Source organism: Macadamia integrifolia, chromosome 14, assembly GCF_013358625.1.
Source record: "Macadamia integrifolia cultivar HAES 741 chromosome 14, SCU_Mint_v3, whole genome shotgun sequence".
Classification (NCBI taxonomy): domain Eukaryota; kingdom Viridiplantae; phylum Streptophyta; class Magnoliopsida; order Proteales; family Proteaceae; genus Macadamia; species Macadamia integrifolia.
The window spans coordinates 9,347,664-9,365,101 of record NC_056570.1 but is presented as its reverse complement, the minus strand read 5'-3'; the positions used below and the strand labels follow the sequence as shown (position 1 = coordinate 9,365,101).

At 44.3% G+C, this 17,438-nt stretch overlaps 1 pseudogene; it reads left to right on the top strand.

Moving 5' to 3' along the window:
• LOC122062245 overlaps positions 1–2,730 on the top strand; it is a 3,207-nt pseudogene extending 477 nt beyond the window's left edge.
• The last annotated feature ends 14,708 nt before the right edge of the window (positions 2,731–17,438 follow it).

The following is a 17,438-nucleotide window of genomic DNA, read 5'->3' as shown; positions in this document are numbered from 1 at the left end:
CGCTTGACTCGGGGAGTGGACCGATGTGGATTGCGGCGGCATCCCAAGCTCGAGTTGTCACATTATGCTTGAGGAGATGTCATCGCCACAATCGTGGTAGGCAGCGTGTGCCTCGATGGCATGCCTATTGGCAACTGCATGCTTCGGGCATCAGCCTGTCGGGCTCCCCATTTGACCCGTCTTGAAACATGGACCAAGGAGTCTGACATGTGTGCTAGTCAACGGACAAGAAAAACCCGTAAGGTGTAAGGAAGCTGACTGGTGGGATCCCCTTATGGGTTGCACCGTCGACCGACTTTGATCTTCTATGAAGGGTTCAAGTGAGAGCATACCTGTCGGGACCCGAAAGATGGTGAACTATGCCTGAGCGGGGCGAGGCCAGAGGAAACTCTGGTGGACAACCACAGTGATATTGACGTGCAAATCATTCGAATGACTTGGGTATAGGAGCGAAAGACTAATCGAACCATCTAGTAGCTGGTTCCCTCCAAAGTTTCCCTTAGGATAGCTGGAACCCACGAGCGAGTTCTATGGGAAAAAGCCAAAGATTAGAGGCATCGGGGGCGCAATGCCCTCGACCTATTCTCAAACTTTAAATAGGTAGGATGGCGTGGCTACTTCATTGAGCCACGCCATGGAATCGAGAGCTCCAAGTGGGCCATTTTTGGTAAGCAGAATTGGGAATGCGGGATGAATCGGAAGCCAGGTTACGATGCCAGATTGCACGTAAACCTAGAACCCACAAAGGGTGTTGGTCGATTAAGACAGTAGGACGGTGGTCATGGAAGTTAAAATCCGCTAAGGAGTGTGTGACAACTCATCTTCCAAATCAACTAGCCCCAAAAATGGATGGCACAGAAGCTCGCAACCTATACTCGATCGTCGGGGCAACCGCCAGGCCTCAATGAGTAGGAGGGCATGGCAATCACCGTAAAACCTGAGCGTGAACCCTGGCAGAGCGGCTATTGGTGCAAATCTTGGTGGTAGTAGCAAATATTCAAATGAGAACTTCAAAGGCCAAAGAGGGGAAAGGTTCCATGTGAACGGCACTTGCGCATGATTTAGTCGATCCTAAGCGACGGGGGAAGCCTGTCAGAGAGCATGTACACGTGCATGCTCCAAAAGGAAATCGGGTTAAAATTCCTGAACCGGGACGTGGCGGTTGATGGCAACGTTAGGAAGTCCGGAGACGTCGACCGGGGCCTCGAGAAGAGTTATCTTTTCTATTTAACAGCCTGCCCACCCTGAAAACAACTCAGCCAGAGGTAGGGTCTAGAGGCTGGAAGAGCACCGCACGTCACGTGGTGTTCGGTGCACCCCGACGGCCCTTGAAAATCCAGACAACCAAGTGTCGACCACGCCTGGTCATACTCATAACCGCATCAGGTCTCCAAGGTGAATATCCTCTGGTCAATGGAACAATGTAGGCAAGGGAAGTCGGCAAAATGGATCCATAACCTAAGGAAAAAGATTGGCTCTGAGGGCTAGGCACGGGGGTCCTAGTCCCGAACCCATCGACTATTGACGGACAGCTCGAGCTACTTTCACGATGAGAGCGGGTCACCGTGTGTCAGTCGGGGGATAGACTGGGAACTGCCCCCTCGGGGGATTTCCCCCGGTGTCGAACAGTTGACTCAGAACTAGTACGGATATGGAGAATCTGACAGTCTAATTAAAACAAAGCATTGTGATGTTCCCTGCTGATGCTCATGCAATGTGATTTCTGCCCAGTGCTCTGAATGTCAAAATAAAGATATTCAACCAAGCGTGGGTCAATGGAGGGAGTAACTATGACTCTCTTAAGGTAGCCAAATGCCTCGTCATCTAATTAGTGAGACGCATGAATGGATTAACGAGATTCCCCTATCCTTGTCTACTATCTAATGAAACCACAGCCAAGGGAATGGGATTGGCAGAATCAGAGGGGAAAGAAGACCCTGTTGAGCATGACTCTAGTCCGACTTTGTGAAATGACTTAAGAGTTGTAGGATAAGTGGGAGCTGGAAACGGCACAAGTGAAATACCACTACTTTTAACGTTATTTTACTTACTCCGTGAGTCGGAGGTGGGGCTCTAACCCTCCATTTGGACCTAAGGCCCGCCTCGGCGAGGCAATCCGGGCGGAGGACATTGTTAGGTGGGAAGTTTCACTGGGGTAGCACATCTGTTAAAAGATAATGCAGGTGTCCTAAGATGAGCTCAACGAGAACAGAAATCTCGTGTGGAAAAAAAGGGTAAAAGCACGTTTGATTCTGATTTCCAGTACAAATACGAACCGTGAAAGCATGGCCTATCGATCCTTTAGACCTTCGGAATTTGAAGCTAGAGGTGTCAGAAAAGTTACCACAGGGATAACTGGCTTGACGAGAGGAACCATTAATTCACTCAATTGGTCATCGCGCTTGGTTGAAAAGCCAGTGGCACGAAGCTACCGTGTGCCAGATTATGACTGAATGCCTCTAAGTCTGAATCCAGGCTAAAGAAGCGACGCCTGTGCCCATCGCCCATTTGCCAACCTGTAGTAGGGGCCCTTGGCCCCCAGAGGCACGTGTCGTTGGTCAAGCCCCCGCAGTGGACGTGTTGTGTGGGCTGCCTTGAAGCTTAATTCCTGTCGGGCGATTGGTAGAATCTGTTTTAGATGACTTAAATACACGACGGGGTATTGTAAGTGGCAGAGTGGCCTTGCTGCCACGATCCACTGAGATTCAACCCCGTGTCACATCGATTCGTCCCCCTATCTTTTTTCCCTTTTCTTTCCCCCTAAATATTTCTAATTCTACCCCCACACCCTCCTGAGGCTAGGATTATCCACGCGTGGCCCCAGGTATGCCCCTAAGTGTTAATTGCCCCCACGGTTGCCTGAGTATGGTTATGCATGTTGCCCAAATGAAGTGTGCCTATGCGTGCACATTGAGTGCCACTAAGTGTACACGTTGTCACGACCTACCCAACTTAGGCCCATGGACTTAGGCCATTGCGCTAAGTAAGGTCCAAAGTTCTAGAGTTTTCTACAAAGGCATAGTAACTCTAGATATTTTATTGTAGATATTTGTAGAAGATATTTATAGGAGATATTTTGGGAGAGATTTCTAGAGTTCTCCACTAAGGAGGTGGGAAGCTTCTAGTTTCCTCCCCAACCGTTGGATGGAGGACATTTGTAAATATCTTAGCCATCCATTGTAACTTGGGGTGCCTAAAAATAGGTGTTGCTTCATTTGGCAAAGACACTCACCAAGGACCCACCAAGAGTGTTCAACCGACCAAGTGAGTTCTCAAGCCTTGTACTCAAGGCCTCTGTAGTGCAATACGAGTTCATTCTTCTCAAACTCACTTTGGTTTTCACTTCTTCTCTTCCCAAGTCCCTTAAGAAGGGTGGTTAGGCTGACTTAGTGCTAGTGGGAGTGCTAAGAGCTGGCGTGGTCTCTTATAAAGGTCTAAGGCCGTGACAGTTATGGTATCAGAGCTTCGGTTGTGAGGGAGCCAAGCTTGTGGGATAGGAGATAGCCGAGCTAAAACTATGGAATAGAGACCAACACCTACATAAGTAAGCAAAGAAGGAGCAAAGGCAAGTCCCCAAAGTCTGAAGAACACTTTAAAGATCCAAACAGAGTTCCAGATCTTGACAAAGATCTCTTCGTAGACCCGAAGAACATCAAAGGGGAGGGATTTCTATTTCGGGTAAAACTTAAGGACACACAAAGGAGGGGGTTGAAGAACATACTACTTTGGAAAAAATTGGATCGGACTAAGAACTTGGATTGAAGATCTTCAAAGTCTCGAAGAACACTTCGAAGATCCGAACAAGAATTTGGATCTTGACGAAGATCACTCCAAAGACCCAAAGAAAATCAAGAGGGGGAGGGAAGGAGAGTTTCACTACAAGGGAGTGAGGTGGGGTTTTGGTGTGTGAAATCCGAAGGAGGGCGGGTATTTATAGGTTTTTCCAACCAATAGGAAAGGGAATTTTTACCCAACAGACAGAAGAGGGTTCTTGGATTGAAATGGGTGAAGCAAGCTTTTATCCAATGGACAAAATGGTTCTTGGACTAAAATGGGTGAAATGGACTTTTATCTAATGGGTAAAAGATGGTTTTTGTGAGAGAGAGTTCTTAGCCCAAAAAGTGGGATTTTGGTCTCAAGTGGGTGAAGAGGGAATCTCTTCACCCACTAGGTCAGGGGAAAACGAATCTCGGACTTTGCCAGCGGCGCACAAGATTGGGCTGAAGTGCATGGGCATGGTCAGTATAGGAGGACAGGCAATGTGGGCAATGTCATGGGTGTGCGGCCTATAGCACACAGGTAGTCGCATGTGGGCGTGTGGCACATGGCATACGGGTAATGGCATGTGGGTGCACGGCACCATAGCATGGCACCATGGCATTGGCAGGAAGAATAGGCTTTAGCCATAGGCGGTAGCTGGCAAATGTGTTGGCATGGGCAATAGGCAGGCAAGGCAGAGGAGGTATGGGTATGGGTAGCAGATAGGCAAGCTAGGCAGCAGCCAGCGTGGGCTGGCTTGCTGGCCAACGTGCACATGTGGGAAATGGGGGCACGGGCCCCTGCCCACGGGGTGTGGGTCCCTGCCCACCGAGTGCAGGCCTACTGGGTGGGGGCACATGGCTACTGGGTGGGGGTGCATGGCTTGCTAGCACGATGTGCTGCAGCCCATGGGCAGCAAGCTTGCATGTAGGCTGGCTTGCTGGCCAGCTCGTGTAACCCGCACGCGATTATGGATTTTTCTTATGACAATCACGGGAGATCCATTGGTCCAATTTTGAAGTGCCATATATTGTTAGAATCATATTTTCGAGCAGTATCCATCTGTACAGTCATCTTGATCAAATTCTTTCATATATAAAAAGTAAAAATTTGACCCTCTTCTCTCCCGCGCGAGGGTTTCCAGGGTTTCAGGTAGGGAAATGTTTTTGGGTTATCTAGGTAGGTATGGGATGAATTTTAGGGTGTTTCGGATAGGTGGGGGATTTTTCCAGGTTTCTAGTAGGCCTGTTAGTGGGAAAATATAATTTTTTGGGGATGATTGCGGGAGATCCGACGGTCAGATTTTGACAGGCTATATTTCGTCAGAACTGTATTTCTGAGCACTACCCATCTATACGGTCATCTTGACCAAATTCCTTCGTATATAGAAAGTCAAAATTGGACCCTCTTCTCTCCCGCTTGGGGGTTTCTAGGGTTTCGGGTAGGAAAATGTTTCCATCATCATCTCTATTGATCGGAAGCCGGGAGTCGCAATCAAGATCCACATTTTTTCATAGCTGGAGGAGGGTGACAAAATTGGGTGTCTACACATGCTGGGTGAAGTAACTGTCAGTGATCATTACTACCACAAGCAGTTGGATAATCTGGAGGAAATAGGGCCAGATGACAGTTTTGTAGAGGCAGTAGCACTGCATTCCAACAGCTTTCCAATGCAGTCAAGAAGTTACAAGTCAGGGCTGTGGATTTTTGTGAAGTACCTCGACTTCTCACTCCAAGCAGGGAGGGAGAATTAGAAGAAGAGGATGATCCCATGGTGGGGATAATCACCATAAAAAATAGTGATGATGAAGATTGTTATCCCATAGAGATCATTGTGAAGAAACCTGTCAACGTGATGGAAACTGGAAGTGGAAAAGACTACAATGGCAAGGCTCTAGCGGTAGAACATTCAAAGACTAATGAGGCAGAAACTAGCAAAGTGAAGAAAGATCCGAAGAACCCAGTCTTGGCTCAACTTAAGAAGTCCTAAGCAAACATCTCAATTTGGGGATTATTCATGGCATCCCCCACACACCGTGAAGCAATCTTGAAATCTCTCACTAATGTGCAGGTGTCGATTGTGATAAATCTGGCACATCTCACACATATAGTAGGGGAAACATATGTGGTGCAATCTCTAATGTTCTCAGATTCAGAGCTTCCTAAAGGAGCCCAGCACAATCGATCTCTCCACATCACAGTAGAATGCCTTGACAAAGTGATTCCCCAGGTTCTTGTTGACAACTGGTCCGCTTTGAATGTGCTACCATTGAGATTGGCATCAACTTAGAAAAATGTGTCCGACCACCCAAACCATACAGGCATATGACAATACCAAGAGGAAGATCCTTGGCATCCTTACACTTTCCGTAAAGATTGGCCCCATGAAGTTTGATATTGATTTCCAAGTCATTGATATACCGACAACTTTTAACATGCTCTTAGGAAGGCCTTGGTTGCATCTGGCGAAGGCAGTGTCCTCTAGTCTTCATCAAAAAATGAAGTTCAATCATGACGGAAAGGTGGTCACAGTAGCCAGAGATCCCGAAGTGGTTAACACTTTATCCAACATTGAAAATGGGGAAGAACAAGACCAAGAGGTCCAACTAAGTGGTTTTGAATTAGACACAACTTGTGTGGCCATTACCAAAGAAGTGTCAAAGGAGGAAGTCCCAGCTAACTATGAAGCCATCTGGAGTCCACCAGCAATCAGATGATGAAGAATATGTAATATTTTCCTGGCATGGGACTAAGGAAATATCATCAAGGAGTTCCAAAGCAGCCTAGTTTGGTAGTGAACAAAGGAAAGAATGGCCTCGGGTACACTCCTTCGACCACCAAAGGGCAGAAAGTGCTGAGGATGACTAGGAAGATCTTAGTCTCTTACTACCCTACTCTCAATGGGTATTTTCTAAAAGAAGGAAAGGATTTCCCCTTTTGTGGAAATGTGGAGCTATGGTTTGATGAAACCGTAGCAAAGATGCAACCAGGATTTGAAGTGTTTTTTCAAGGCGAGTTTGACTGGGTGACTCATGAAGTGGAACAACAGAAAATGCTAGTCAATGAAAGTGACCAAGACAGTTGCATCACTGGGATAGTAGAAATTGCACTAATTTAGACTGGGTCCTCCTCTGGTGATCCTACAACACATTGATCCCATCGAAGGAGGCACCAAGTCCTCGAGTCCTCCTGAAAAGAGAATAGGAGAAGAAGATAAGGCTCACCTGGAGTCTACTGCTTCCTATTGATGTGAAAGGCTTCATTTGCTCCCTCATACGAAAGCTAAGAGCCCAAGAGCTGCTTGAGCTCAAGCCTCATCCTTTTAGAGCAAGAAGTACATATGCAAAACAAAGAAGAGCACAGAGAATGATGGTTTGTTTGTACTGTGCCCGAACCAACTACAACGGGAAGGCTCATGAAGGCGGTCAAATATGTGACAGAGGCACTGGAATGGCATCCCTCAATAGGCTCAAAAAGGTGGACTTTATAGAAAAGGGATTGAGCAGTCCCACCAATCTTCACCCCTCAGAAAGTTCAGCTTCTAAGAGCACGAGATTGACCAGCTGGTATTCGTGGAGAAGTAGGCACCTATCCAGGAGAACCATTACACCATTGAAGAAATAGCAGCAACTTTCTCAGAAGGAGAAGAAGGCCCTTTGCCACACCTCCTCATCCATCAAGCCACTGAACCACTCTTGAATTCAAGTTTCCTTATGCTATTAAGTTAACCAACCTGAATACCCCTGGCAAAAGCATCAAGACAGTTATCAAGTCTATAGTCAAGTCTGTTGTTTATGATTTTGTATCGACCTCCCCTCTTGAGGTGAGTCTAGAGTCCTTGTAAGTGGAGTCTGTTACTCCTTCTTTCATGAATGAAATTTCTTATTCCAAGTATGACTTGCCCCCTTTTTCTGATGATGTTGTTAATAACTATCAAGAATCAATAAAACAATACAAACCAAAGAAAGCCCAACCCATCCTTGAGGATACTCTGGTTATTAATCTAGGAACCGACCAATGCCTTCGAGAGGTAAAAATTGGCACTACCTTTGATGGTGAAGAAGCAGAACAGATGATTAATCTTCTGAAGGAATTCACTGAGGTCTTTGTTTGGTCTTATGAGGATATGCCTGGTATCAAGCCCAACATCATGCAGCATCGATTGCTAACCTACCCTAGGGCAAAGCCAATAAAGTAGAAGCTCCGAAGAATACGACCACAATGGAGTGAGAAGATCAGAGAAGAAGTTGTGAAGCAATGGAATGCAGGATTTTAACAAGTAATAAAGTACCCCCAATGGTTGGCCAACATTGTACCAATACCGAAAAAAGATGGCAAGATACGAATGTGCGTGGAATTCCGAGATCTTAACAAAGTAAGCTCCAAAGATGACTTCACAATACCTCACATTGATGTATTGGTGGATGATATGGCGGGACATGCTTTGTTATCATTTATGGATAGCTTCTTGGGATACAACCAAATAAGCATGCACCCAGAAGATCATGAGAAGATAGCCTTCACTACTCCATGGGGGACCTATTGTTACAAGGTGATGCCTTTTGGACTAAAGAACACTAGGGCAACTTATCAGAGAGTAGCTACGGCCATATTGTTTGACATGATGAACAAAGATGTGGAAATCTATATGGACGACATGATAGTGAAGTCAAAAGATCGGTAGGGGCATATTCCCTCGCTAAGGCATTTCTTTGAAAGAATCAAGAAGTATCAGATGAAGTTGAACCCTCAGAAGTGTGTATTTGGGGCAACAGCGGGAAAGTTGTTAGGTTTCTTGGTGAGTGAAAAAGGCATTGAAGTTGACCCTATCAAGATCAAGGAAATTCAACAAATGCCCACACCTCGAACTGAGAAGCAAATACGAGGATTTCTGGGTCACATCCAGTATATTAGTAGACTCACAGCTCAGTTGGCTACAATTTGTGAACCAATTTTCAAGCTGCTGAAGAAGGATCAGCCCATGGAATGGAATGACCAATGCCAACAAGTTTTTGACAAAATCAAGGGATACCTCATGAACACACCAGTATTGACATCGTCGGTGGAAGGAGAACCACTTCTCTTGTACTTATCCATGGGAGAATACTCCATGGGCTCTTTGCTAGCATAGAAGGAGACAAGAGAAGGGGCAGATCATGCTATATATTACCTCAATAAGAAGTTCCTAAAATATGAGACACGGTATACATCTTTGGAACAAACCTATGTTGTGCTGATTTGGGCAACGAAAAGGTTACGACACTACATGGTTTCCTATCTAGTGCACTTGATCTCAAGAATGAATCCCATCAAATACCTCTTCAAGAAACCAGACCTAACAGGAAGGATGGCCCATTGGTTGCTTTTGCTATTGGAGTTTAACATCACCTATGTTACTCATAAATCTATCAAGGGGCAGGCCATAACCGATCATTTGGTTATCCACCCCACAGAAGATGGAAGATCCTTGGATGATGCCTTTCTTGATGAAGGAATCACTGCAATAGAGGAAGAGGACACAATTAATGAATGGCATTTAATCTTCGATGGAGTAGCCAATCAGAAGGGATGTGGTGTGGGAATATTGCTTGTCACTCCTGACGGTCTTTATTTTCCTCCATCATAAGGTGTATGGAGATTCATCCATTATCATTTGTCATATGCAAGGAAAGTGGAAAACTAGAGATGAAAAGCTGAAGCCATATCAAGAACATCTAGAAGAAGTGATTGAACATTTTGAGAAGATCTTGTTCGAATACTTCCAGAGAGATAACAATAGGTTTGCTGACGCCCTTATAACCTTAGCTTCCGTGGTAGAATGCAACCCTATAGCTAGGGTTCAACCATTCTTAGTAGAACAAAGAAGCATGGCCATTTATCAGAATTCGGTGAATTCTCTCACTGTGGATGGTCGGTCTTGGTACGCTAACATAGTGAATTTCATCAAGGAAAGAAAGTACCCGATTGAAACAACTAACAGAGAAAAGAAGTTTCTGAGAAGATATGCCACCCAGTTTATTCTTCAAGTGGATCTGTTATACAAGAGATCATGTGACGGAATATAGTTGTTGTGTGTGAATGAAGAACAAGCTACAGCCATCATGGAGGAAATTCATCAAGGTCTTTGTGGATCCCACATGAATGCCAAGATGTTATCTAAGAAGATCCTCAGGCTGAGATATTACTGGAACACAATGGAAGCAGATTACGTGGACTTTGTCAAGAAATGCCACAAGTGTCAGATATTTGCTAATATCATACATATCCCCCCAATAGAGTTGCATTCGCTCAGTTCACCTCGGCCATTCTCCACTTGGGGCATCGACATCATTGGAAAGGTCAACACCAAGGCATCCAACAGTCACGAGTTCATCTCGGTAGCCATTGATTATTTCACCAAGTGGGTAGAAGCTCAGTCTCATGCTGTCCTCACGTCTGCTAAGGTGGTAAAATTCATCCAATAAAATATCATTTCCTGATATGGAGTACCTCAAGAATTGATATCAGATTCGGGATCCCATTTCTGGAGTAAGACTGATAAAATTTACACAAAGTTCGGTATCAAAAGGCATCACTCTACCACTTACAGGCTGCAGACCAATGGGGCAGTGGAGGCAGCCAACAAGAACATCAAAGTCATCCTACAAAAAATGGTGGAAACACACAAGGATTGGGTTGATAAGTTACCCCTTGCCTTATGGGCATACCAGACTTCTGTACGATCCTCAACTGGGGTAACCCCTTTCTCTTTGGTATATGGGGTTGAGGCGGTTCTGCTCATGGAAATCCTGGTACCATCTCTAAGTGTGCTTCTTGAAAGTCAGCTACCTGAAGGACAGTGGGTGAAGGCCAGACATGACGAGCTCAATTTTCTCAATGAAAGGCACATGAAAGCCATGGATAATTTGAAAAAGTATTAACTGAGAATGGCCAGGGCCTTTAACAAAAATGTGAAGCCCCACCACATAGAGAAAGGTGAACTTGTTCCTTGAGAACAAAGAGCCCCAATTCATGACCCAAAAGGAAAATTTAGGCCCAACTAGAGCAGCCCATTCACTGTCAAAGAAATTCTACTAGGCAAAGATGTAAAACTCGTCGACCACAATGGCGAAGAAATACTCAGACTGGTCAACATGGATCAACTCAAGAAATATTATGTCTGAAAGGGTGAATAGCATAAACTATGTTAGACCTGATTCCTTTTGAGGGATACGTAGGAAACTTTACATGTGCAATTGTGGTCTCAACCATCTCAAGGCAATAAATTGGTTCCTAAATTAATAATCAAGGTATCTTAAAAGATCATCATAGTTTGTGTCCCCCAAGAATCGCCATTTGGCATGAAAGGCCATTAGGTATCTGTCATCCACCCATTGGTCCATCACTTCTTATCCAGGATTCTATCCCCTAAGAATCGCCATTTGGCATACAAGGCCATTAGGTATCTCTCATCCACCTATGGCCCATCCACTCTTATCAAAGATTCTATCCCCTAAAAGAAAATCACCATCCGGCATCAGTTTATCAAGGCCAGTTTATTCTCTACCCTTGATCAATCAAAGTGCAACAGTGGTAAAGGTTTGTTTGAGTCATTAGCTAATGAATAATCCTTTGATAAATCATTATATCTCTTTATTTGTGAGAGTTTCAGGAAAATTCATGGGCTCGTTGGATGAGACGTTGAGGAAATGGACCTTAGACATGAGCATGAGAGCGTAAGGGTTGTTGGAATCCATGAATGTGTCATTTCTCGGCCGGATTGGATGTGTGAAGCTACATCACCAATTGCTCTGGTAGGTGCCTCAACACTGGGATACCAACCTGCATGTATTTCAGTTTGGAATAGTAGAGATCAGCCTAACTCTCGAAGAATTCTGGGTTTGTATGTTATCTCCACCTAAAGGCAGTTTTTCCAACCATCTTTGAAGAAATATTACTCAGAGGAAATTCAGGACTTCTTCAGATGGAAAGAAGAGGAAGTGAAGAAATTTTTCAGGTATGGGAAGATTGACATTCTGAAGGTGGGGTGGCCTAGATCTTCATCCAATATTTACCAATGGGAGGAATCCATCAACAGAGATCACAGGACGCTTATTTACTTTGCATGATAGCTCATTATGTTCTCCACACTCCCAGATGTGGTGCACCATCCATTCTGATTGAGGTAGTAAAACAATTGAAGAAGGGAGGTGACATCATCCCTATGATGCTTGTAGAAACACTCAAGGAATTTGATGATATAAGCTGTGGCCTTAATTCAGACTACATCATTATCAAGCGAGTCCTATTATTTTTCAGATTTGGCTCCTCGATAAATTGAAGTTAATCAAACCATTAAAAGGAGGCCCACTCAGAGCTCTTTACTTCCAGGATAAGAGGGAAGTTTCAGAATTTGACCTCATCACTGATTGGAAAAAGCACATGTAGGAAAGAACTGTGCAAGATATCATACAGAGGTTCCGAGGGAGGCCACAAGAAAATTTTCTGATGAAGATCCCTAGCTACAATTATGTCAGGTTGATGGGATTGACTCACACATCCTTTTATTTGCCTACATAAATCAGCCAAAAATAGGCTCGAGGCGATGGACCCAGAGGAGTTATTGAACTTTCACCCACCTCAAGAGTTGTCTTCCCACCTTGTTACTCACCTATCCTGTCTATGGTAGGAAAATTGTTCCCCTTTTCATGTAATTTATCTGGTAATAGAATGAGGAAGTATTTGGATTCTCGTGTAATCCAAATTATTCTAATTATGACTTAAAGTTATGGAATTGATTATGCCTGAAAATTGCCAACAAAAAAAAATAAAAGATTTTCTTTGCACCAAAGGTAAGTTTTCATTCATAAGATGCTAAAATAAAATGATGAACAAACAAGAGGGAGGGAAAAAGAAAAAGGAAAATATACATGTGTTTGTGTTTATAGGAAATATAGGAACAAATCCCTATGGGTCAAAAGTCATCATCTAAACCATACTCTGAATCATCCCTATGGAGTACCGAGGAACCCATGGTTGCTAATCCAGCCTGCTCCAGCCTCTGTGTCATATCCTGAATCAGTGCATCCTGTTATGCAATTTCCTGCTCGTGGGAACTAACTTGGCTCTCTAAGGTGGCAATCCTCCCATCCTAAGGAATATAGGAAAGGATCAAAAAGAACAATGAAAGAAAAAGGGTAAAAAGAAAGGAAAAGGGGAAAGTATGAAATACCTTGGCAACAATTGTCTTGCATAGGCCATAAAGCATCCTCTTGATCTCAGAATAGATCTCCAGAGACACCTGAGAAAGAGCATATCAGCTAAAGGAAGTCAAGAGTCAATGGAAGGATGATCAAATACTCACATAGTCATAAGGAATGGGGACCCTAAGGAAAGCATCTACATCTGTCTTCCGCTCCAGAAGATGAGGGAGACTAGGGTTGGCCGCATTGGGATATTTCCAAGTAGGGATACCATAAAAGGTGGTGCTAGTAACTCTAAGAGAGCCACCTGCACCGGTAGAGGGTCAACAACACTGGCATGCGACTGAACAGTAGAAGGATCTACACATCGCACTCTCCCCTAAAAGAACAATAGTCAAGATCAAAACAAGAAAGAATTTGAAGGAAATACTCAAGAAAGGGCAACACCATTAGGACCAAGAAGGGTGCATACTGTCTCCTCCTCCAGGAAGGTTCTGTAGTCCCTATCCTGGTCAAGAAATGAGTCATCCCATACTCTGTCATCCAAACGCTTTATCTTGTCTATTGGGATCTCTGGGTAGTGCATAGTGGGTGGAGGAAGACCAAGAGAGGGGCATGACTCAATATCCAACCACTGGGTACTACTCTCTCTCCCAGATACCAGATGTGGCCCCAAATGCCCTAAAAGAGGACTCGGTTCTCGGATAAGTGTTTTGCCAATGCGAATCCTTCAGAATCTAGGAATACATGGAAATGAAATGGTCTCCAGGTGAACTGCAAATCCAAAGAAAAGTAAATACAACATAAGTAAATACAACACAAGTAAATACAACACAAGATAGAAGGAATTTCAGTGGCAAACATGGCATACCTCAGTGAAATCGTTCAAAAGAGAATGAACAGTGGTCCCCGGAGGATGGCGCCGAGCCCTGATCACCTGATTGTCCCCCCGCCTCATGGCTATAGGGAAGAAGAATGCTTGAGGGTCCCCCAGTCTGGGAGCTACGGTCTCCAAGTGCTCAAAGCACCAGGGCTATTTCAAGAGATTAAAGTAAGAAAGTGCAATCCAAATGAATGAAAGGAAATGGGTACAAGAAGGAAAGCTACCTACAGAATGTAGCCTGCCCCTTTGAGGCCCTTGTCTCCATATGATAGCAGGTCTAGGGTCCATAGGAGATATGCATAGGTGACCCCACCCCACTCCCAAGAATCTACCATACAAAGATCTCGAAGGAAGAACACTAGGCGGATGTTTACTCCCCCTCGGAGGTCACTGAAAAGGCACTGACCCACAGCAAATAGTAAGAAAGAACGGGCCACTTGTGACATGTTGTCTGGGTTCTCCCCCATGCCGACTTTCCACCATCGAGCACTAATCTCCCCTAGATGGATATGTGTTGGGCCTTCTGCAATGGTAATGCCTGTCAAGTCTGCGAACTCCTTGACAGTCAGAATCCTGGGTAGGGTCATGGATCTACCCCCAAATGGAATGTCTGTCAATGCATAGAAGCATAGGGGGTGATGGTAATCTCGCCAATAGGGAGATGAAAAGAATGAGTACTCAGCCACCACTGCTCCATCAGGGCCCCCATCAGTTCCGGATTGAATTTCTGGGTCTCTACAAGGGCTAGCCGACACAGGTAGGATGCATCAACCATCCCCTTCACTCTACGAGGAAGCATCCTATGCCATGACTGAACCATGTTCGGATGGCCATACAATGCTAAGGTAGGTGGTTCCCTCCCCTCATGCTAATGGAAATAAAGAATGCAACAACAACAAAGAGTAAAAATAGTATAAAAGATAATAAAAAAAAAAGAAAAAGAAAAAACAAAACAATAATAAAAGATAATCAAAATAATGAGTACAGTGTAAAGACTTACCCAGGAACCCCATATGGAGTTGCAGATGTGACTCCGACTATTGTGAAGAGTCTGCTCGGAGTACGGCCAGGCCCTCATCCCTGTGGGAAGAACTACTGCAACTCTTATGCTGGACTTCTCCCAAAGTCTTTCTCTTTCTCCTTTCAGCCATATTTTTAGAAATTACAAAAAGCCCTAAGAAGTTTTCCAATTTATAAGAAACCCCAAAAAGTTTCCTAATTTTCATAAAAGCCCACAAGAATACCAAATTCTCCAAATGATTCCCCCCTCAAGAGCAAGATGAAGATCTTCAAGAGTAAGATAAAGGTTTTCAAGAACAAGATGAAGAACTTCAAGAACAAGAAGGAGAACTTCCAGAAAAAATTGAAGGCTCCAGAAACTCAAAACCCACTCACTTCACTCAGAAAAGTTAGAATGAGGAATGGACAAGGATGGGGGACCACTTTATAGGAAAAAATTTTTTTGCCCAAAAAAAAACTTTTGAGATTCCAAATCCAAGGTGCAAACCAAAGTTTCAAATTCAAAATTATTTTGGTGGTAGTTGCAAATTATATCACATAGAAAGTAAAAATTTAAAGGAAAGGTAGAGATTCATGTGGTAGGTGGAAATTATATCACATGAAAAAGAGGAAAGTAAAGGTCAAAATTTTATTGGTCAAAATTCAAGATTAAAAAGCAAGATTCCAAATCAAAAGCAAAGGGTAAGATTCCAAATCAAAGAGCCAAAAATCAAGAATCAAGGGAAAATCAGTAAGAGAAACAATTGCATTTACCCAGCCCTAGGTGGCCCAATTGCGTTTACCTGGCCCTAGGTGACATCATATCAATTATCTGGCCCCAAATGGCCCAATTTCATTGACCTGGCCCTAGGTGGCCCAATCCATTTGAATCGATTTCGAGTGGCCCGATCTCATGGACCAAATCCCTAGGACTGGCATATGGAAGTCCAGCCTAGGAATAACATTTTTCATATACTAACATCTTCTGCAGGGAGGGCTCAAATCTCTGCAAATGGTGGATCAATCCTTAGGACTGGCGGATGGAAGTCCAGCCTAGGAGGAACATTTTTCATATACTAACATCTTCTGCAGGGAGGGCTCAAATCTCTGCAAATGATGGATCAATCCCTAGGACTGGCGGATGGAATTCCAGCCTAGGAAGAACATTTTTTATATATTAATATCTTCTGTAGGGAAGGATCAAATCTCTACAAAAGGTGAATCCCTAGGACTGGCAGATGGAAGTCCAACCTAGGAAGAACATTTTTCATATACTAACATTTTCTGTAGGGAGGGCTCAAATCTCTGCAAAATAATAGTTCAATATTTCAAAACAAGATTGAAAGGGGTCAAATTTCTTTCCTATCATCAGTGGCCCAGGTAAGTCCTTAACTTTAAATTAGTTAAGAGACATTATCTGTTGCATTTTTCAACTCCGTCATGAACAAAATGACGGCAGTACATACTCTAGGTGACAAAATGTGGTCGTTCTTTTCTTTGGCCTTCGACTGTTGGCACAGGCCTCGGCCAAAGAGAGGCATTCTGTAGACACCCAATTTTATCACCCTCCTCTGGCTATGATGAAATGTGGATCTTAGATGAGACTTCCGGCTTCCGATCAATAGAGATGATGATGGAAACGTTTCCCTACCCGAAAACCTAGAAACCCCCATGTGGGAGAGAAGGGGGTCCAATTTTGACTTTTTATATATGAAGAAATCTGGCCAAGATGACCATACAAATGGATAGTGCTCAGAAATATGATTTTAACGATATATGGTACATCAAAATTGGATTGGCGGATGTCCCACGATCATCCCCAAAAAATTACACTTTCCTGCACGTATGCCGCGTAAGGGGACAGTCCTGCTAGAAACTTGGAAAAATCCCCTACCTACCCCAAACACCCTACAATTCATCCCTTACCTACCCAGATCACTCAAAAACACTCCCAGACTTGAAACCCTAGAAAACCTCACACAGGAGAGAAGAGGGTCCAATTTTGACTTTTTATATACGAAGGAATCCAATCAAGATGACCATACGGATGGATAGTGCTCAAGAATACAATTCCGATGATATATGGCATGCCAAAATCGAACCGACGGATCTCCTGTAATCGTCACCAGAAAAACCCACAATCACTCGCACCTGCCCAGCAAGCTAGCCTACACGTGTGCTTACTGCCCATGCTCGTGCCCCCTTTACCAGCTGCTTCCCATGCATGCCCGTGCCTACTGCCCATACCATGGTGCCGCATCATGCACCGCACACCCACATGTCATTACCCACACGCCATGTGACGCACACCCATGACATTACCCGTATTGCCAACCCTCCTATACTGACCGTGCCATGTGTACTTCGCCCTAGTCCTACGCGTCACCATCAACGGTCGGGATTGGTGTTCCCCTGACCCGATGGTTGAAGAAATTCCCTCTTCACCCACTTAAGCCAAAAAAATCCCCTATTTGCTCAGGATTCTCTCTCCCAAAACCCCTCTTTTACCTGTTGGACAAAAGCCCGTTTCACCCATTTTAGTCCAAAAATCCCTTTTGTCCATTGGATAGAAGCCCGCTTCACCCACTTTAGGCAAAAAATCCCCTTTCGTCCGT